The sequence below is a fragment of the Tenebrio molitor genome, chromosome 4 (assembly GCF_963966145.1).
Source record: "Tenebrio molitor chromosome 4, icTenMoli1.1, whole genome shotgun sequence".
In the NCBI taxonomy this organism is placed as follows: domain Eukaryota; kingdom Metazoa; phylum Arthropoda; class Insecta; order Coleoptera; family Tenebrionidae; genus Tenebrio; species Tenebrio molitor.
Window position 1 is genome coordinate 12343776 of NC_091049.1, and position 23681 is coordinate 12367456.

The 23681-nt window shown below is 35.3% G+C and overlaps 2 long non-coding RNA genes across 2 annotated transcripts; both read right to left on the reverse strand.

Annotated features, from left to right (window-relative positions):
- Nucleotides 1–527: 527 nt before the first annotated feature.
- Nucleotides 528–1467, reverse strand: LOC138129773 (uncharacterized). Its single transcript, XR_011159378.1, has 2 exons — nucleotides 1179–1467; nucleotides 528–925 (listed from the first exon to the last, which is right to left on the reverse strand). It is a non-coding gene; the product is annotated as an uncharacterized lncRNA (long non-coding RNA).
- Nucleotides 1468–5799: 4332 nt separating this feature from the next.
- LOC138129367 (uncharacterized) lies at nucleotides 5800–9782 on the reverse strand. Its single transcript, XR_011159213.1, has 3 exons — nucleotides 8638–9782; nucleotides 8355–8580; nucleotides 5800–8302 (listed from the first exon to the last, which is right to left on the reverse strand). It is a non-coding gene; the product is annotated as an uncharacterized lncRNA (long non-coding RNA).
- Between the last annotated feature and the right edge of the window lie 13899 nt (nucleotides 9783–23681).

Consider the following 23681-nt stretch of genomic DNA (forward strand, 5'->3'; position numbering starts at 1 on the left):
ATTTTACATAAAATGGTAAAAGCGTGTTTCATTTGTGGGGCAAAAGATGTTCGCTTATTTGAAATTCCGAGCAATATGGAACAAAGACAAAAATGGTTCGAAGCTTTTGAAACGTTTTGCGGTAAGCAAATTTATGCAGACAATGATAAGGACAACCTTTTAATTTGTATGTGTAATAATTCTGTGGCGGTCGTGAAAAAGTAGGTAAGTCGAAAATGTTAATTTTTCAGGGCAACGATTCAAAATTCCACATCATTCCTAAAATCCTGTAATTAAATAGAAACTTCTTTCTACCTGTACTTGCTTTCGATATAAGTAAATTTTAAACTGTGAAAATCTGAATTATTTAACTCCATGATTTATTATTAAGGTGTAAACATCGTTAACTCATTTTTGAAATTATTTGCCTTACATACTTTTTCACGACCGCCACAGAATAAGACACTACAAAAATTACGGATTACTCAGAAATTTGTGAGCAGCATTTTCAACAAGACTTTATAATTACAACCTCCAAAAGACGACGCTTATGTAAAGATGCTGTTCCTTCTATTTTTAATTTATAATTAAAACAGACTTGTGGTGTTTATTGATACATGAAATATGTCTACATAGAAGCGAAGTCAACCACGAAATATGAGAAAACAAAATGAGCTTCCTCTTCTCATTTTTCGATCAATTACTTATTAGTTTTCACAGTCATAATCAGGAACCTCCAGTTATTATTTACTGTCATCTTATTAATGTTTTTGTTTTTTACATTTTTCCCACTGAAACTCCGCTTGAAATTCCTGTACCCCAAAATCCTGTAGAGTCTTTCGTCATTCCAACCATTCCTATCACATCCAAATCAATTCAAGTAAATAGTATTTCTGCGGAGTATATGTCTAATCTCCAGTACCACAGCAAAGTGTTGACCCAAAAGCTGAAACGAACAAATTGTTTAGCTAAATTAAAAGATTTAGAGGAAGAGAAACGTAAAAATTCAAAAAATATGAACTTAATAAATAATATAGTTCAAAACGCTGAAAAGAAAGCCATCTTTCTGATGGATCTTATAAACAATTATAGCAAAAGAGTACCGAGATGGTCTGAAATATCAGTCAGAACGTGTACAGTATGGAGATTCTGTTCAGCTAAAGGTTACGGGTTTTGACATGACAACTTAACAAAATTACCTTCAAAATCAACAATTTTGAGACATCTTGGAAAATTCGACGGTCAAAATAATGAATGCATCCAAAATAAGCTCGGATCTTGAATATTTTATAGCACTGATACTTTACTTGACGTTTTAAGCACTTAACCTCAAAATAAAAAGAGGAAAAGTCTCAATCGACTGCGTTCGAAATCGGTAGATGGAGCGCAAAAAGGTTCTGACGCCCGAAATGTCACAGAAACAAAGTTTATATGGAAAAATCGAAAATTGAAACGGCCTTATAAGCGTAGCTTTTTGATTCAGATGGCCTTGATTTAATGCTAAGCACTACGCCCTCTGACGGAGATTATTGGTATTCACGTCACATGATGTGCAAATGTGATTAACTCCAAGGATTAACTCCCATGAATTTACGACAATTCATTGATGAGTACTGAAAAATTAAGTTTTTTCGGTAAATTCATTTGCAAGAAGTGAGAGTATAATGAGTAGTAGAGCAAATTGCTGTGTCCCGAGTTGTAACTAACTATGCAGTGAATTTTTTATCAATGAACCATAGGGATTGAGATGGTGTAAAGTTTATTTCATGTCGGAAAAATAATTTTGAAATTAGCAATAGAAACACCATTGACGCGAAATAAAGTTTATACTTTATACCATGTAAATCTATGGTTCATTGATAAAAAAATTCACTGTATAAAAATAATCCGGATTTAACAATTACCATCATAAACGGATTGAATATTTTAATGAGTTTGGTTGGGATGCAGGCAACATCTGACGGGAAGAAAATATGGAAAATTAAATTAAAAATTGCATATGCGTGTTTGTTGGTTTGATCATGACCAACTTCATTAAACTATGTTATGGCCATCCCAAATGTCGAAAAAAAGTAAACCAAATGACAAGTCGATGATGGAGATGAAGTGGCGATATCTAGTGAAATTTAGAATAACAACACATTTAAAAAGTTAAATACCAGGTTATGTTATATGCCATTTCATTGTCAAAAACTGTCAGTTTATACGTTTTCGTCGTCATAAAAGTATAAACTGACAGTTTTTGACAATGAAATGGCATATAACATAACCTGATATTTAACTTTTTAAATGTGTGGTTATTCTAAATTTCACTAGATATCGCCACTTCATCTCCATCACATGACCAACTTCATTAAACTATGTTAACGAATTTCTTTTCTAGTACCACAAATTTCCCGAAGAACCTCAAACCATTCAGCTCTAACTCCACTGTCGCTGGGAAATTGAAATAAAGGTTTATCAGAATTGCCACAAATAACGCATTTAATGAGCATTTTCAGAGTTTTTTGATTGACAAAAATTCAAATTTGACGGCAATTTTACCTTGATGTCTAACAAACAGATGGCACCACTTCATCACTATCCATGACATACTTCATACGAAGCCCATTTTAATGGAATTGGAATGGCCATAACATAGTTTAATGAAGTTGGTCATGGTTTGATGGTTTGGACGCACTGTTCACTTGTTTTTGTTTGATAGTTTCGAGGTAAGGTATGCCGCACAGCAATGAATGTTCAACCCTAAAACAGCTTCCCCCGCGACGTAGCATTACTTGGGGGTAGCATTTAAATAATTACAGGTAGTTGACGTACTTAAATGCATAATTAGTTAGATACAGGTAGGATACACTGAATAAGTGAATAAGCCCATTTCTAGCGTTAGCCATGACATTGCAGCGGGTATGTTCCTGCACGGATGTTGGCCTTGTAGGGTCTTTTGATGGTTGATATAAACGCGAGATTTCAAAAAAAAAAAAAAACAAACAAAATTGCAAGGGGACAAATCCGGAGAGCGGGCTCTCTACTACAAATTGCCCCTTATTGAGGTGAGACTCCAGTTCTTCGTCTTGTCGCACTCCCGGTTTGTCTGAAATCATGGTCTGAACGTAGTGACCCATGTAACAATTGATTTATGGTTCGGGACTCGACCCAACATTGAAGCAATTTCGGAAGGGTTGCGATCACAGAAAATCAGTTTGAAAAGTAGACCTCGACGGCAAACGCAGGCTTTTCACTCTTCCAGCGCATGATGGCAGCTGACAGGGATAGGGAACAAATCTTGAAAATCACGGCTTCCGAATGAGACCACTCCCGTCCCGTTACGACCCCTACAGTCTGAATAGCGCGCACTTCAAAAAAGGAAGTTATGTTGTCGCACCCTGTACAATGCAAAAGTAGGTGTTGTTGATCACCATTGATCACACTTGGTGTTAAAACTCAGCTGACGTTAAATCTCAATTAAGTTCAAATTTTCGATGCGCGCACAATGACAGATTGTGACAGATGACATAACCTTTCAAAATGAATTTTCTTCACAATTTTTTTTTCGTTAGTTATTCGATGTTTTAATAGATATTCTGCTAATCGGGGCGGAGACAAATCCAACAATATAAAGATAATAAAAATCTGTCCAGCATTTCTTGAGTTATAAATAGCGTAACTAACCCGACTTTGTTTTATATACAGGCTCTCCCAGAACTGGCGGAGCAAAATAACACGGTGAAATCATTATCTTCTGGCAATAATAGGAAAAATATTTTAAAAAATCCATCCTCATTGGATTTTAAAATAAGAACGTTTTTAATTGACCAATCGCGTGTAGATATAAAATTACCTTAAAAAATTATATTGGTAACTATCGAAACAAATTTGATTGTTGCAAAGACATTATAATTGATAATTTAATTCATGTATAAAAAATCCCATAAGCCGCGATGCATTTGTCACTTTGCATCTGGATAAAATGTGCTTAAACTTCCATGGCAAACTTTTTCGAACCTGATTATTATTTGTTGTTATGATAACGAACCAACAATTGACTCCACAAACACCAGATAAAAAATCTCGTCCTTCGGACTCGTTTTTTTATCGGGTGGTTTGTGTCGTCAATTTACCAAGCAACCAAATTATCGTAAAAAAATTCAATTTTATTCGGACAAAAAAGACCTCTCGTGTAATTACAGTCGAATATTAAGTCATAATAAATTATTTCTGACAATTCTGACAAGTCATTAAAAACGCGTAATGTTTACCGCTTCAGAATATTTTGATATGCTTGTCTTATATGGACAGTGTGATGAGAGTGCCACAGTTGCTCCTCAGGAGTACGCAGTTCGTTTTCCCAACAGGGAACATCCTAGCAGAAATACTATAACCTGAAAAATACTATAACCTAAAAACGTCCGTCATTGCACAAACAATGCGGATACCCAACAATGCATATGCATCATTTGAATGTATCCATAGTTACAAATAAAGCAGGAAAACTAATTAATAGGTAACTTAACATCAACAATAGCATTGGTCAGTTTAAATTGCTTCTTTCCTAATCACTATTTAAAATAGATTTTTTTGAACATTTTTCCTATTATTCCCAGAAGATGATGAATTCACCGTATTATTTTGGTCCGCCAGTTCTGGGAGACCCTGTATATAGATTTTGTTATTGTAACGAAATTCCCTTTAGTACTTTGTGTCTTGAAAACAGTAAAGATGATTTGTACGCATTTGTTTTGAGGCCGGCTCTGGAATTCACAACAGAGAATTGCGTGAAGTATGATTGCTGCTGCTGTTGGGCTGACCGCTTACTGCAATTGCGACAAAAGGAACGTTTATCTCCGCTCAAATACTTTTAAAGGGCCATATAATCTTATACCTTAAGCGTTATTTTAATAATTACTAAAACGTATGATGCATATTAAAGATTTAAGATACTGTTTCATTATACAAAATCCAGTCGCCTATTTTTTGGGATATAAATTGCCTAATGAGTTAATGACCAACTCGTTAAAATGTTCTGCCGTTTGAATTAGCTCACAAGGGCCAAAAATATTCATATTGAAATTGATAGGAGGTCTGGAAGTCTATTATTATTCTTCACAGAGCTCCGGTTTCTTTTGAAGAAGAATTGTTTTATCGATGCCACCGACCATTTAAGGCGGTTAAGAACAATTGAAGACCGAGCTCCAGGAAATAATTTTGGACTTTCTACGAAGTACTATTACGATCATAAAATTTTGGACATCAAACTTCTGTCACATTAAAAAAATTACTCTAAATCATGCTTTATTGAAACTGTCACATGAAAGATGAAATTGTTGTCAATTTGACACCGGTTTAAAATATATTTTTTTTAATATGCGAGTACATTTGGGTATTTGTTTTATATTTTTTATTAATTAAAACCTCGTTCTATATCATTTGTCTGATTTTTACAACTTTTTGAATACCTATTTTCTCGGTAAATCTGACATTCACATTTTCAAAATTGACACAATCAAAATTGAGGTTATTAATACATAAGGGTCGTTTTAGAATGTATGACAGCACGATGACATTAGTGTCCAAAATTTTTTGATCGCAATAGTACTATTCCGGACAAGGAATCTTGGCTATAACTGACATTTAACTGACAAATATGTGTGAACTGGCTTTATTGAATATAACCCAACTTTTGACTCGATAATGCCATTTCCTTGCTTTTTTGATATCAGAATAAAAACTTTAAAGTGATTTTTAATAATTGTCATTTATTAATGACGCTAATGATTGGTTTACATCATTTTTTTTAGAAATGTCAATAAAAAGTTGGCCAAGATTCCGTGTCCGGAATAGTACTATTGCGGCCAAAAAATTTCGTCCGTCACTTTCAAGGCACTGACATAAAGTGTAAACTGCCCTTAAGCACCAATAACCTCGCTTTTTATCGTTATTGTCATTTTGACAATCTGTCATTCAGTCCATCGGTTCAAATTTTGTGAATATAAAGGACAAGTTCCACTTTTACACAATCACCATACGACCACTAGAGGCAGACTTGCGACTATTTTTGGATTAAAGTACCAAACGAGAGAACCGTGGAAATTATACGAGTATGCCGTAGTTTAAAAAAATAAAACGAAAGACATTAAGGCAAAGACAAGGAAATGGAACGTTTATTTTTATTTAAATAGCTAAATGAAAAGATAAAATGAATGAAGTTTAAAATTAATACTTGGTTATCGCTCCATTCGCATCTATAACTCGCCTAACACGACGCGACATGGAGAGGTATAAATCTTGGTGATAATCCGTAAGTAATGATTGCCATTTGCCATGCATTAGTAATCGCAGTCAAAAGTTCTGCCCTATTCCGAAAGACTTGTCGTCGCTGTTGCAAATTATGAACCAAAAATCCCCACATGTTTTCTATAGGGTTCAAATCTGGACTGCGACTCGGCCAATTAAGAACGTTTATGTTATTATTCCTGAACCACTCTACTATCCTATGTGCTGTATGCACTGAACAATTGTCTTGTTGAAAAATGAAGTTAAAATTCGGAAAAATTCTTGAAACTGAAGGCAGCATCACATCTTCAAGAATCCTAACATAAACATAACTGTTGAGCCGATCTTCTACATGCAACATTACCCCGGGGCTATCTACTGAATTCCACGCTCCTTTCCGTTATCTGGACATACGGTTCATCATATCGGGAGTTCCTTGGTCTGTAGACTCGAAGACGGCCATTTGGACACGATTGAAACACTTTTTCATAAAAAAAAAATGACTTGAGTCCAAAAAGCGTCGTCTCTTGCTAGATGCTTTAAACAAAATTTCCTTGCCGCGACATGGTTCTTCTTAAGCTCGCTTCCTCTTACACGGCGGCGAGCGGTTCTAAAGGAACCTGGGAAACCGCTTGTATTTACCGCTTCAACAGCCGTCATAAAAGGACTATTGCGTAATTTATTGAGAAGCATATTATCTTCGTCTGCAGTAGATGTGCTAAGCTTCCCGGAGTCTCGGCTTCTTTCAATAGTTCCATTTTGTCACCATTTCTGAAGAATTGACGAAATTGTACTTTTAGGTATACGAAGGTCCATCGAAATCTCAGCTTGGGACATTCCTTTTTGCGCAAGAGTTACTATTTTAATTTTATTAAAATTTGATACCGATGGCATTTTGATTGACTTTCAAAAGTGAGAAGTAAAAACATCAGTCATAATGACAATAAGGAATGGACTACACCGATTTTTTTGAAATGACGGAAAAATGACGGACGAAATGTTTTGGCATATTTTGTACATATTTTACTATTTTTATTATATTTATTAATCTCAAGGTGGTGTAAGGGCTTAAGTGACTTCATACAGTTTTACAAAGTTTTGAAGCCCATAGTTGGTACATTATGGTCAGCAACTCAACATCTTTCCCTCAATAAACCTGTAGAGCTCCGAATCGAAATTTTGTGGTAGAACTGTATTTTTCACAATTTTTTTCTATATCCAGCTGTTTTTCTTGAACAAAGCAGTTGTTTCAAGATCTCAAATATTGACGTGTGCTTTTATAAAAATCCAGGAATTTCAGAATCCTTATGGTGTGGTCTGGTTGGTCAGGACAAACGTCCATCACATGATTGTACAGTGTGCAGACAAAACCAATCACACGTGCCACCCGTTTAAAAAATGTTCAGTTCTTATTCGGAACCTATATTAATAACAGGCCTCGACGAAGCATCAGTGACGTCATACTCGCATTATCGTCTACTTCTTGTGTGTTTTTTTTTTTTTGTTATTCGGCGATATTTCCATCGTCATCATCGCTGAGGTCAACAAACAGATAGTCGGAGTCACCTGTGTTGACCACAAAGTTCAACCCTTCAGATGATGCTTCATCCAACACGTGCTCTATTTCCATGTATTTGGCAACGACTTTGTCCACATGTTCACCCAATTTTTTACCTGAGCTCATATTTTTTCGATAGGGTTGAGCTCTGAATTATACTGGAATAACCTTGAAACGCGATAGCAATATTTTTCCAAATTCAGTATCCAGTATGTACTGAAGATGTTTTTTTTTTTGTGTGTTCCTTGATAGCGTATAGTTCCGGCTTTGTTTGTTTGAGATCCTATGGTATGTTTCGCAGCACTAACCAAGTTATATATCAATTTTTTTTAGTAGCATTTGTTGAATCTTTATTTATCGTGACATTGTGATAGAATGCGCTGTCCGCAATTAGTACAGATTTTGGAGATAATTTTGGCAATTGTAGTTTAGTTTTGATCCACAGCATGAAGTTGTTATGGTTCATCTCATCGTGGTAATCACCAGACTTTCTGCCTGTAATTACAAATATTGATTACAAATTAAACTGTAAATAAAATAAACATACCTGATTTGAATATTAAAAGGGCATTGGGGATGAAGCCATTTCCAACTTCTACCATTATAACACGTTGCCCTTTTGAAATAGGTATGTACTTACCTACTCGTATATAAGATTCGCAGGTCTGTTCTCATTAATATACAGTTGCAATTGCTTCAAGTAGTTAATTCTCTTTAACCTTATGTCAAATGATTCCTGTAGCACCATTCTGTTGTCCACTGTTTTACTCCAACTAAATACATTAACAATAATTAAAATACCCTTCAAATCCTAATAAGTTGCTACTCACTTAAATCCCATTTTGCTGATAACTTTGTTTTTCGCTTGCATTGATGTTTACTTGTCCTATGGTGGGTCCTGGTCCTGGTGGCCTCTCTTCCTGGTTTACTACCTGTAACAGAAGACGTGTCCACAATTTCCTGGAGGTCAGGGATGAGGTCGTCGTATATTTGGACAGGAGAGCGGTGGAGAGTTGTTTTTGTATGAATTTGGGGATTTTAGGGATTTAGTTTAGGAGTTGTCCCTGTCGGTTGAAGTATTGGAAGGATGTGTGGACTGTCTGGATAGCAATTCGGTTATTGCTGTTGAGGGTTCGAAGAGGGTGTCTCCTCTAGAGGTGGTCGAGGAGGTCTTCATGAGTGTGGCGTGGGTGTCCTGGTGGAGGCGGTTGCTTGGGTATCTGTTGGAGAGTCGAAATATCTTGCGAATAATTCTTCTCTCGCAAGCGGAGATTTGTCTGGTGAGGTTCGGTTGGATTGAGGCCTAGGTGATAGCTCGGTATTCGACAACGGGGTGGATGAAGGTGTATGTGTGGCGGAGGGTCTTGGGGCGCATACTTTGATACGTCCGCGGATGTAGAAGAGAAGGTGTCTGATTTGGGGGCTCTTGAGGATGGCTTGTCCGTTGAGGAAGTTCCGGCGGTGTTTGCTGTCGGTCGTCGACGTCATCAGGATGCTGTTGTAAAAAGCTACATTCGTCAGTAGTGCTCGTTTGAAACATATTCCGTTCTAATGTGGATTAAACACTTTGATGGTTCATGTTTCATGACAAAAGAAGAATATGAGAACGTTAGTGAAGAAGAGTGGTACCGATGCGAATGTTGTTCCTTTAAGACAAAGGAGGCAACAGTTTTTGAAAAACACCATACCACAAAGCAGTTACTTCACTACCTCCAATGGTATAATTGTGATAAATGCGAATTTAAAACGAAACCACTGCCTAAAACAACATAAGAAACGTCAGGTTTGTCTAAATCTAAAAGTACTACATAACTAAAAACAACGTTGAGCAAAGACTGTTCACAGCATTTCCAAACAATATATTGATCTGTGTCAGGTGGTTTCAGTGTGACGAATGTAATTTTAAAACAAAGTACAGAGACAATTTAAAGTCATAACAAATGAAAAGAATTATTTTAGGTTTTCATATGTATATGTCAATCAATTGAAATGGTATGGACACCTAACCAGAATGGCAGATACAAGGCAAGTCAGAAGAATATGGGACGCAAGAATAAACACCAAAAGAGGAAGAGGAAGGCCCCCCGAGTCTTGGAACGGAACAGTTGCCAAAGTTATGGAAAGACGAGGTTTAAATTGGAGAGAAGCACGAAAGCTAGCGCAAGACAAAAGAAGCTGGTCCGGATTTGTCCACAGTTAAATAATTTAAGATCTTATAAAACAAGTAAAATTAATAATGAACCCCTACACCAAATGGTAAAAGGGGTATTGATTATATATATATATATATATATGTATGTGGAAAGGGACTTTCGGGGAGCTTTTTTATTCGTTGTCGTACGAAGGTGAGGATTTCACTAAAATTCATCTAATTTTTACCTGAAGCCATTTTTATAAAGAAAAGTAAAGAAAAGACAATTTTTGCAAAAAAAGTATGCAAAGATACTTATGGGGTGTTTTTTTTGGTTTGTAGCAAAGCTAGACGTTTGAAGGAATTTTGGGGAACCTTCAGGACTTTCGAGGGGTTTCGCAGCAAAATTGGTTGCCTAAAATTTCAGAACTTTTTATACTCTATTGGGACTTTCGAAGAACTTAAGTTTAAGCGAAAATAGTTGCCTAGCTTATGCAGTCTTAACTTCAAGAAAAAAATCAGCAGTATCAATTAGCCTCTGAATTAATTAAAAATACGTCAGGCAATTATCTGCCTATACCGCATTACATTTCGGCCAACTTTATAAAAAAATATTCCTCTTTGTGAATTCACTTTAAAAAAAGATACTTTTGGGGAATTCGTGTTCTTCAAAAGTACACCTACGTGATATCAATTTTAAGGTTATATTCTATTGGAAATGATGTTACAGACTACGCTGGCCTATCTGAGATTTTTAAAAAGATCTAATTATTTTGGAGACAAAGCTGACATTAAATTGCTATCCACAGGAATCCCGCTGCAACCCCATTCTTAAAAATGTTAAATATGAAACGGAAACGGGTGACCCTTCTAGTACAATTTGGCGAAATATTTTTTACAACCGATTTTACTTGATTGGTTATTAAAAAATACTCAAAATTCCTTGAAATTGTCCCAAACACAAACAAATAAAAAAGCCAGATTCCGAATCATTTTTCAATTCCCGCAAAGGTACCTTTGGGGAATTCGTGTTCTTCAAAAGAACCTTTACGTGATATCAATTTTAAGGTTATGTTCTATTGGAAATTGTGTAACAGACTATGCTGGCCTTTCTGAACCTTTTTAAAAAGACCTAATTATTTTGAAGTCAAAGTTAACATTCAATTGTTATCAACAGGAATCCTGCTGCAACCCCACTCCTAAAAATGTAAAATATGAAACGGAATCGGGTGACCCCTCTAGTATTTGGCGAAATATTTTTACAACTGTTTTTACTTGATTGATAATTAAAAAATACTCAAAATTTCTTGAAATTATCCCAATCACAAACAAATAAACAAGCCGGATTCCGAATCATTCTTCAAATCCCGCAAAGGTACTTTTGGGGAATTCGTCTTCCTCAAAATTACCTTAACGTGATATCAATTTTAAGGTTATGTTCTATTGGAAATGATGTTACAGACAATGCTGGCCTTTCTGAGCCTTTTTAAAAAGACCTAATTATTTTGAAGACAAAGTTGTCATTAAATTATTATCAATAGGAATCCCGCTGCAACCCCATTCGTAAATATGTAAAATATGAAACGGAATCGGATGACCCTTCTAGTTTTTGGCGAAATATTTTTACAACCGATTTTACTTGATTGGTAATTAAAAAATACTCAAAATTCCTTGAAATTATCCCAAACACAAATAAATAAAAAAGCCGGATTTCGAATCATTCTCCAATTCGCGCAAAGGTACTTTTGGGGAATTCGTGTTCCTCAAAAGTACCTTTACGTGATATCAATTTTAAGGTTATGTTCTATTGGAAATTGTGTAACAGACTATGCTGGCCTTTCTGAATCTTTTTAAAAAGACCTAATTATTTTGAAGTCAAAGTTAACATTGAATTTTTATCAACAGGAATCCTGCTGCAACCCCACTCCTAAAAATGTAAAATATGAGACGGAATCGGGTGACCCCTCTAATATTTGGCGAAATATTTTTACAACCGATTTTACTTGATTGATGATTAAAAAATACTCAAAATTCCTTGAAATTATCCCAATCACAAACGAACAAAAAGCCGGATTCCGGATCATTCTTCAATTCCCGCAAAGGTACTTTTGGGGAATTCGTGTTCCTCAAAAGTACCTTTACGTGATATCCGTTTTAGGAACATGTTTAATTGGAAATGATGTTACAGATTATCCTGGCCTTTCTAAGCCTTTTTAAAAAGACCTAATTATTTTGAAGACAAAATTGTCATTAAATTATTATCAATAGAAATCCCACTGCAACCCCATTCGTAAATATGTAAAATATGAAACGGAATCGGATGACCCCTCTAGTATTTGGTGAAATATTTTTATAACCGATTTTACTTGATTGGTGATTAAAAAATTCTCAAAATCCCTTAAAATTATCCCAGTCACAAACGAATAAACAAGCCGGATTCCGAATCATTCTTCAATTTCCGCAAAGGTACTTTTAGGGAATTTGTGTCCCTCAAAAGTACCTTTACGTGATATGCATTTTAGGGGTATGTTCAATTGGAAATGATGTTACAGACTATGCTGGCCTTTCAGAGCCTTTTTAAAAAGACCTAATTATTTTGAAGACAAATTTGTCATTAAATTATTACCAATAGGAATCCCGCTGCAACCCCACTCGTAAAAATGTAAAATATGAAACGGAATCGGGTGACCCATCTAGTATTTGTGGAAATATTTTTATAACCGATTTTACTTGATTGGTGATTAAAAAATACTCAAAATTTCTTAAAATTATCCCATTCACAAACGAATAAAAAAGTCGGATTCCGAATCATTCTTCAATTCCTGCAAAGGTACTTTTGGGGAATTCGTGTTCCTCAAAAGTACCTTTACGTGATATCAATTTTAAGGTTACGTTCTATCTAAAATGATGTAACAGGCAATGCTGGTTTTTCTGAGCCTTTTTAAAAAGACCTAATTATTTTGAAGACAAGTTTGTCATTAAATTATTATCAATAGGAATCCCACTGCAACCTCATTCGTAAAAATGTAAAATATGAAACGGAACCGGGTGACCCTTCTAGTATTTGGCGAAATATTTTTATAACCGATTTTACTTGATTGGTGATTAAAAAATACTCAAAATTCCTTGAAATTATCCCAAACACAAATAAATAAAAAAGCCGGATTCCGAATCATTCTCCAGTTCCCGCAAAGGTACTTTTGGGGAATTCGTGTTCCTAAAAAGTACCTTTACGTGATATCCGTTTTAGGAACATGTTTAATTGGAAATGATGTTACAGATTATCCTGGCCTTTCTAAGTCTTTTTAAAAAGACCTAATTATTTTGAAGACAAAGTTGTCATTAAATTATTATCAATAGTGATCCCACTGCAACCCCATTCGTAAATATGTGAAATATGAAACGGAATCGGATGACCCCTCTAGTTTTTGGCGAAATATTTTTATAACCGATTTTACTTGATTGGTAATTAAAGAATACTCAAAATTCCTTGAAATTATCCCAAAAACAAATAAATAAAAAAGCCGGATTCCGAATCATTCTCCAATTCCCGCAAAGGTACTTTTGGGGAATTTGTGTTCCTCAAAAGTACCTTTACGTGATATGCGTTTTAGGAGTATGTTCAATTGGAAATGATGTTACAGACTATGCTGGCCTTTCTGAACCTTTTTAAAAAGACCTAATTATTTTGAAGTCAAAGTTAACATTGAATTGTTATCAACAGGAATCCTGCTGCAACCCCACTCTTAAAAATGTAAAATATGAGACGGAATCGGGTGATCCCTCTAGTATTTGGCGAAATATTTTTACAACCGATTTTACTTGATTGGTGATTAAAAAATACTCAAAATTCCTTGAAATTATCCCAAACACAAATAAATAAAAAAGCCGGATTCCGAATCATTCTCCAATTCCCGCAAAGGTACTTTTGGGGAATTCGTGTTCCTCAAAAGTACCTTTACGTGATATGCGTTTTAGGAGTATGTTCAATTGGAAATGATGTTACAGACTATGTTGGCCTTTCTGAACCTTTTTAAAAAGACCTAATTATTTTGAAGTCAAAGTTAACATTGAATTGTTATCAACAGGAATCCTGCTGCAACCCCACTCTTAAAAATGTAAAATATGAGACGGAATCGGGTGACCCCTCTAGTATTTGGCGAAAGATTTTTACAACCGATTTTACTTGATTGGTGATTAAAAAATACTCAAAATTCCTTGAAATTATCCCAAACACAAATAAATAAAAAAGCCGGATTCCGAATCATTCTCCAATTCCCGCAAAGGTACTTTTGGGGAATTCGTGTTCCTCAAAAGTACCTTTACGTGATATCTGTTTTAGGAACATGTTTAATTGGAAATGATGTTACAGATTATCCTGGCCTTTCTAAGCCTTTTTAAAAAGACCTAATTATTTTGAAGACAAAGTTGTCATTAAATTATTATCAATAGGAATCCCACTGCAACCCCATTCGTAAATATGTGAAATATGAAACGGAATCGGATGACCCCTCTAGTTTTTGGCGAAATATTTTTATAACCGATTTTACTTGATTGGTGATTAAAGAATACTCATAATTCCTTGAAATTATCCCAAAAACAAATAAATAAAAAAGCCGGATTCCGAATCATTCTCCAATTCCCGCAAAGGTACTGTTACGTTATAAATTACGCTCCAGAAACTGGGCAACCCTGTTACCGGTTACAAATCCGGAATGTTCAGGGGTATAACGAACAAGTCGTGGCTTCGACTCGGTTTACAATGCGAACCACGAGAAACGCCGACCGAAGCTGAAAAATTGGTGAGAACAGCCCGGAGTACGGGAAATGATACGCAATCTTCCAACTAATCGTTTATTCAGATGTCAAACAATGAAAATAATGATATAAATGAAAAAGAAAACAACGAAGCCTGACTAGCCCTATGGCGTGTACAAAATTGAATAACCCTAACTCCTCGGAGGGTCCTCCGGGTCCCAGATATTCAACGAACGAGTACCGGCGAAACAGTAAAAAAAATTCCTTTCTTTAGCGAAGGAGGAAGGCCGACTGGTCCTACGTAACGTCGCTATTCGGCTACGCCGCCCGCATAAGCGGGGAGGTCCTCCAAGTCTTCCTTCGCTCCAAAAAAAAATTGAAGTTAAGATGTTTTTCTCCGGTACGGACCGGTGAAGAACCACGCGCAAAAAAATGTTCGGTGAGCGCGATACACAATTCCTGGCGAGGTCACTCACCGATTGATAATCGTTCGTGAATATAAAAACCCGACGGACTTGATAAGGAAATTTTTTTCTTAAGTTAGTACGATTAATGAAATGACGCGCCTTATTATAAAACTGCAACTTTAACAGTGGAACAAATTATAATCCTAAACGCGATATACAAATTAATGAATTTGATGGAACTTTTCACCCGTCGAAATAATGAGTGACAATGGAAATTTGACTATAGTTAAATACAAACGCTCAATTAGTTCGACGGAGTGACAAAATACAACCGAAAACTTTGAGAAGCTACGGCCTGTAAAAATTGGGGTGTCACCACTGCTCCCGACTTGCTGGTGGGTAGATCCGGCACCTTCCGGTGAGTCCGGGGACGACCTGGACTGACAGAACTCGACGAGATCCTGATCCGCAAAAGCGTTCGGTCTGGAACCTTCCGTAGTGAAGTCCGTGATCCGCTTGGCGATGTGGGCGGTGGTACTTAGACGAATCGTCTCCAACGGCCCTCGTGAACTCCACTACGTCGTCTCGTCGGCCCTGCAAATTCACTCGATCACTGTCCCCTTGACTCTCCCCAGGCACTGACAACACTCCCGGCAAAAGGTCGTGAAAAATCCCCCGCTCTGTCTCTGGTTCCCCCGATTTATAGCTTCCACCCCCTCTGTGCGCAGATTTTTCGGCGGAAGTCCGAGTACGTTTCCGTCGCGATGGATTCTAGAACATTCTAGAAAAATCGCGAAGATTTACAATCGCGCGGCGATTTAAATCGTAACAGTACTTTTGGGGAATTTGTGTTCCTCAAAAGTACCTTTACGTGATATGCGTTTTAGGAGTATGTTCAATTGGAAATGATGTTACAGACTATGCTGGCCTTTCTGAACCTTTTTAAAAAGACCTAATTATTTTGAAGTAAAAGTTAACATTGAATTGTTATCAACAGGAATCCTGCTGCAACCCCACTCTTAAAAATGTAAAATATGAGACGGAATCGGGTGATCCCTCTAGTATTTGGCGAAATATTTTTACAACCGATTTTACTTGATTGGTGATTAAAAAATACTCAAAATTCCTTGAAATTATCCCAAACACAAATAAATAAAAAAGCCGGATTCCGAATCATTCTCCAATTCCCGCAAAGGTACTTTTGGGGAATTCGTGTTCCTCAAAAGTACCTTTACGTGATATCCGTTTTAGGAACATGTTTAATTGGAAATGATGTTACAGATTATCCTGGCCTTTCTAAGCCTTTTTAAAAAGACCTAATTATTATGAAGACAAAGTTGTCATTAAATTATTATCAATAGGAATCCCACTGCAACCCCATTCGTAAATATGTGAAATATGAAACGGAATCGGATGACCCCTCTAGTTTTTGGCGAAATATTTTTATAACCGATTTTACTTGATTGGTGATTAAAAAATACTCAAAATTCCTTGAAATTATCCCAAACACAAATAAATAAAAAAGCCGGATTCCGAATCATTCTTCAATTCCCGCAAAGGTACTTTTGGGGAATTCGTGTTCCTCAAAAGTACATTTACGTGATATCAATTTTAAGGTTATGTTCTATTGGAAATGATGTTACAGACAATGCTGGCCTCTCTGAGCCTTTTTAAAAAGACCTAATCATTTTGAAGACAAAGTTGTCATTAAATTATTATCAATAGGAATCCCGCTGCAACCCCATTCGTAAATATGTAAAATATGAAACGGAATCGGATGACCCTTCTAGTTTTTGGCGAAATATTTTTATAACCGATTTTACTTGATTGGTGATTAAAAAATACTCAAAATTCCTTGAAATTATCCCAAACACAAATAAATAAAAAAGCCGGATTCCGAATCATTCTCCAATTCGCGCAAAGGTACTTTTGGGGAATTCGTGTTCCTCAAAAGTACCTTTACGTGATATCAATTTTAAGGTTATGTTCTATTGGAAATTGTGTAACAGACTATGCTGGCTTTTCTGAACCTTTTTAAAAAGACCTAATTATTTTGAAGTCAAAGTTAAAATTGAATTGTTATCAACAGGAATCCTGCTGCAACCCCACTCCTAAAAATGTAAAATATGAAACGAAATCGGGTGACCCCTCTAGTATTTGGCGAAATATTTTTACAACTGATTTTACTTGATTGATGATTAAAAAATACTCAAAATTCCTTGAAATTATCCCAATCACAAACAAATAAACAAGCCGGATTCCGAATCATTCTTCAATTCCCGCAAAGGTACTTTTGGGGAATTCGTGTTCCTCAAAAGTACCTTTACGTGATATCAATTTTAAGGTTATGTTCTATTGGAAATGATGTTACAGATTATCCTGGCCTTTCTAAGCCTCTTTATAAAGACCTAATTATTTTGAAGTCAAAGTTGTCATTAAATTATTATCAATAGGAATCCCACTGCAACCCCATTCGTAAATATGTAAAATATGAGACGGAATCGGGTGACCTCTCTAGTATTTGGCGAAATATTTTTACAACCGATTTTACTTGACTGGTGATTAAAAAATACTCAAAATTCCTTGAAATTATCCCAAACACAAATAAATAAAAAAGCCGGATTCCGAATCATTCTCCAATTCCCGCAAAGGTACTTTTGGGGAATTTGTGTTCCTCAAAAGTACCTTTACGTGATATCAATTTTAAGGTTATGTTCTATTGGAAATTGTGTAACAGACTATGCTGGCCTTTCTGAACCTTTTTAAAAAGACCTAATTATTTTGAAGTCAAAGTTAAAATTGAATTGTTATCAACAGGAATCCTGCTGCAACCCCACTCCTAAAAATGTAAAATACGAAACGGAATCGGGTGACCCCTCTAGTATTTGGCGAAATATTTTTACAACTGATTTTACTTGATTGATGATTAAAAAATACTCAAAATTCCTTGAAATTATCCCAATCACAAACGAACAAACAAGCCGGATTCCGGATCATTTTTCAATTCCCGCAAAGGTACTTTTGGGGAATTCGTGTTCCTCAAAAGTACCTTTACATGATATCCGTTTTAGGAACATGTTTAATTGGAAATGATGTTACAGATTATCCTGGCCTTTCTAAGCCTTTTTAAAAAGACTTAATTATTTTGAAAACAAAGTTGTCATAAAATTATTGTCAATAGGAATCCCACTGCAACCCCATTCGTAAATATGTAAAATATGAGACGGAATCGGGTGACCTCTCTAGTATTTGGCGAAATATTTTTACAACCGATTTTACTTGATTGGTGATTAAAAAATACTCAAAATTCCTTGAAATATCCCAAACACAAATAAATAAAAAAGCCAGATTCCGAATCATTCTCCAATTCCCGCAAAGGTACTTTTGGGGAATTTGTGTTCCTCAAAAGTACCTTTACGTGATATGCGTTTTAGGAGTATGTTCAATTGGAAATGATGTTACAGACTATGCTGGCCTTTCTGAACCTTTTTAAAAAGACCTAATTATTTTGAAGTCAAAGTTAACATTGAATTGTTATCAACAGGAATCCTGCTGCAACCCCACTCTTAAAAATGTAAAATATGAGACGGAATCGGGTGACCCCTCTAGTATTTGGCGAAATATTTTTACAACCGATTTTACTTGATTGGTGATTAAAAAATACTCAAAATTCCTTGAAATTATCCCAAACACAAATAAATAAAAAAGCCGGATTCCGAATCATTCTCCAATTCCCGCAAAGGTACTTTTGGGGAATTCGTGTTCCTCAAAAGTACCTTTACGTGATATGCGGTTTAGGAGTATGTTCAATTGGAAATGATGTTACAGACTATGCTGGCCTTTCAGAGCCTTTTTAAAAAGACCTAATTATTTTGAAGACAAATTTGTCATTAAATTATTACCAATAGGAATCCCGCTGCAACCCCACTCGTAAAAATGTAAAATATGAAACGGAATCGGGTGACCCATCTAGTATTTGTGGAAATATTTTTAGAACCGATTTTACTTGATTGATGATTAAAAAATACTCAAAATTCCTTGAAATTATCCCAATCACAAACGAACAAACAAGCCGGATTCCGGATCATTTTTCAATTCCCGCAAAGGTACTTTTGGGGAATTCGTGTTCCTCAAAAGTACCTTTACGTGATATCCGTTTTAGGAACATGTTTAATTGGAAATGATGTTACAGATTATCCTGGCCTTTCTAAGCCTTTTTAAAAAGACCTAATTATTTTGAAGACAAAGTTGTCATTAAATTATTATCAATAGGAATCCCACTGCAACCCCATTCGTAAATATGTAAAATATGAGACGGAATCGGGTGACCTCTCTAGTATTTGGCGAAATATTTTTACAACCGATTTTACTTGATTGGTGATTAAAAAATACTCAAAATTCCTTGAAATATCCCAAACACAAATAAATAAAAAAGCCAGATTCCGAATCATTCTCCAATTCCCGCAAAGGTACTTTTGGGGAATTTGTGTTCCTCAAAAGTACCTTTACGTGATATGCGTTTTAGGAGTATGTTCAATTGAAAATGATGTTACAGACTATGCTGGCCTTTCTGAACCTTTTTAAAAAGACCTAATTATTTTGAAGTCAAAGTTAACATTGAATTGTTATCAACAGGAATCCTGCTGCAACCCCACTCTTAAAAATGTAAAATATGAGACGGAATCGGGTGACCCCTCTAGTATTTGGCGAAATATTTTTACAACCGATTTTACTTGATTGGTGATTAAAAAATACTCAAAATTCCTTGAAATTATCCCAAACACAAATAAATAAAAAAGCCGGATTCCGAATCATTCTCCAATTCCCGCAAAGGTACTTTTGGGGAATTCGTGTTCCTCAAAAGTACCTTTACGTGATATGCGGTTTAGGAGTATGTTCAATTGGAAATGATGTTACAGATTATCCTGGCCCTTCTGAGCCTTTTTAAAAAGACCTAACTATTTTGAAGACAAAGTTGTCATTAAATTATTATCAATAGGAATCCCGCTGCAACCCCATTCGTAAATATGTGAAATATGAAACAGAATCGGATGACCCCTCTAGTTTTTGGCGAAATATTTTTATAACCGATTTTACTTGATTGGTGATTAAAAAATACTCAAAATTCCTTGAAATTATCCCAAACACAAATAAATAAAAAAGCCGGATTCCGAATCATTGTCCAATTCCCGCAAAGGTACTTTTGGGGAATTTGTGTTCCTCAAAAGTACCTTTACGTGATATGCGTTTTAGGGGTATGTTCAATTGGAAATGATGTTACAGACTATGCTGGCCTTTCAGAGCCTTTTTAAAAAGACCTAATTATTTTGAAGACAAATTTGTCATTAAATTATTACCAATAGGAATCCCGCTGCAACCCCACTCGTAAAAATGTAAAATATGAAACGGAATCGGGTGACCCATCTAGTATTTGTGGAAATATTTTTATAACCGATTTTACTGGATTGGTGATTAAAAAATACTCAAAATTCCTTGAAATTATCCCAAGCACAAATAAATAAAAAAGCCGGATTCCGAATCATTCTCCAATTCCCGCAAAGGTACTTTTGGGGAATTCGTGTTCCTCAAAAGTACCTTTACGTGATATCCGTTTTAGGAACATGTTTAATTGGAAATGATGTTACAGATTATCCTGGCCTTTCTAAGCCTTTTTAAAAAGACCTAATTATTATGAAGACATAGTTGTCTTTAAATTATTATCAATAGGAATCCCACTGCAACCCCATTCGTAAATATGTGAAATATGAAACAGGATCGGATGACCCCTCTAGTTTTTGGCGAAATATTTTTATAACCGATTTTACTTGATTGGTGATTAAAAAATACTCAAAATTCCTTGAAATTATCCCAAACACAAATAAATAAAAAAGCCGGATTCCGAATCATTCTCCAATTCCCGCAAAGGTACTTTTGGGGAATTTGTGTTCCTCAAAAGTACCTTTACGTGATATGCATTTTAGGAGTATGTTCAATTGGAAATGATGTTACAGATTATCCTGGCCCTTCTGAGCCTTTTTAAAAAGACCTAATTATTTTGAAGACAAAGTTGTCATTAAATTATTATCAATAGGAATCCCGCTGCAACCCCATTCGTAAATATGTAAAATATGAAACGGAATCGGATGACCCCTCTAGTTTTTGGCGAAATATTTTTATAACCGATTTTATTTGATTGGTGTTTAAAAAATACTCAAAATCCCTTAAAATTATCCCAGTCACAAACGAATAAACAAGCCGGATTCCGAATCATTCTTCAATTCCCGCAAAGGTACTTTTAGGGAATTCGTGTTCCTCAAAAGTACCTTTACGTGATATCAATTTTAAGGTTATGTTCTATTGGAATTGATGTTACAGACAATGCTGGCCTTTCTGAGCCTTTTTAAAAAGACCTAATTATTTTGAAGACAAAGTTGTCATTAAATTATTATCAATAGGAATCCCGCTGCAACCCCATTCGTAAAAATGTAAAATATGAAACGGAATCGTGTGACCCCTCTAGTATTTGGCGAAATATTTTTACAACCGATTTTACTTGATTGGTGATTAAAAAATACTCAAATTTCCTTGAAATTATCGCAATCACAAACGGATAAACCATTCTTCAGTTCTCGCAAAGGTACTTTTGGGAAATTCGTGTTCTTCGAATGTACCTAGCTTTACGTGATATCAAATTTGAGGTTATGTTGTATTGGAAATTATGTTACAGAGTATGTTGCCCTTTCTGACCCTTTTTATATAGACCTAATTATCTTGAGGACATAGTTGACAATAAATTATTATCAGCATGAATCCCGCTGCGGCCCCATTCTTAAAATTGAATGAACGAATGGGAATCTGATTGGAATAGCATAAACATAACCGGCATAACCAAAAATCTTTTTGATGTCATCTCAAGTTAAAAAATTTGGTCATTGCCAATTACGAGACAAAAAACCACCAGTGCTTTTCAATTGTTTTATTGCCAACAGACTCTGTCATTGTTCATCACGTGAAAATAGAAATTGATGTGTCTGAAGATTTTATTCACAAATTGTTTGTTTACAATTTATGGAATTTAATCCACGGTTAATGGGTGCAGTTTACGTCCAAAGGAGTCCAGGGGTTCTTTTTTCTCAACAGTACCAGTCTGAATGTGCATTTCAACACCTTACTGTACTTTATATAAAATAACACACCGATACGTTTTAATTATTATTATTTAAATAAAACAAAATGCATATTTTATTTTCAGTAAACAATCAACTGCTTGTTAGAAATACTGCTCAAAACCTAAAAAATTAACATTTATTTCATCAGAGTACAAGATCGTTCCTAAAAATCTTGCCCGACTTACTCCTCCTTACAGCACCTAATTAGGCCCCACATTTTAAACAAAGGATACATTACATTTCGATTCTAAATCTATAAATAGTTCATTCTCTCGAAATTAGGGTCAAGAACCGATCAGGTGTTCAACATCACCGTCCTTGCAATGGCTTGCAATAAAAAATATTATGGTTATTTACAAATTACTACAGCAAAAATATACAGCATGTTTGTTAAATATTCCGCCACATTATGTTAATGCAAAATACAATCAATTTTCCCTCAATCATTTTTGCCTTAAACCTGAATTTCATTCTCTATTAAAAAAATGTTTGCAAACAACTGATTTTTTTTGCTTATGACTCACATTAAGCCGGAAGCCAAGTATCAGTTTTACAATTCTTGAGGTCATATAGGTATGTTCTACTGGAAATGATGTTACAGACTAGGCTGGCCTTTCTGAGCCATTTTAAAAAGACCTAATTTTTTTGAAGACAAAGTTGACATTAAATTGTTATCAACAGTAATCCCGCTGCAACCCCATTCTATAAAATGTTAAATGTGAAACGGAATCGGGTGACCCTTCTAGTATTTGGGTAAATATTTTTTACAACCGATTTTACTTGATTGGTGATTAAAAAATACTCAAAATTCTTTGAAATTATCCCAATCAGAAACGAATAAAAAGCCGGATTCCGGATCATTCTTCAATCCCCGCAAAGGTACTTTTGGGGAATTCGTGTTCTTCAAAAGTACCTTTACGTGATATCACTTTTAAGGTTATGTTCTGTTGGAAATGATGTTACAGAGAATCCTGGCATTTCTGAGCTTTCTAAAAAAAGCCTAAAATATTGTAATTAGCATGTACAACATCTCTTCGGTGCAGGCGACGTTTTTTTTTTTTTTTTTTTTTTCATTGTGTGGATGACAGACAATGCTTTTTTTTTTTCTTTATCCTCGAACGCTACACTTCCGGATTTGCAATTTTTCAAGTTCGTACATTGTCAAAGTGAAATCCGTTAATTCGATAATTAAATACATAGGATGCTGCAGTTCCGGATATTTTAATCATTTTACGGAAATATTCAATAAAATTCTGGAAGTGCCGCGTTCACGAAGACAAAGTTAACATTAAATTATTATCAACAGGAATTTCGCTGAAACCCCATTCTTAAAATTATTAAATATGAAAGAAAATCGGGTGACCCCTAATTTAAAATATCCTTTCAATGGTTAATTATAAGAGAATGCA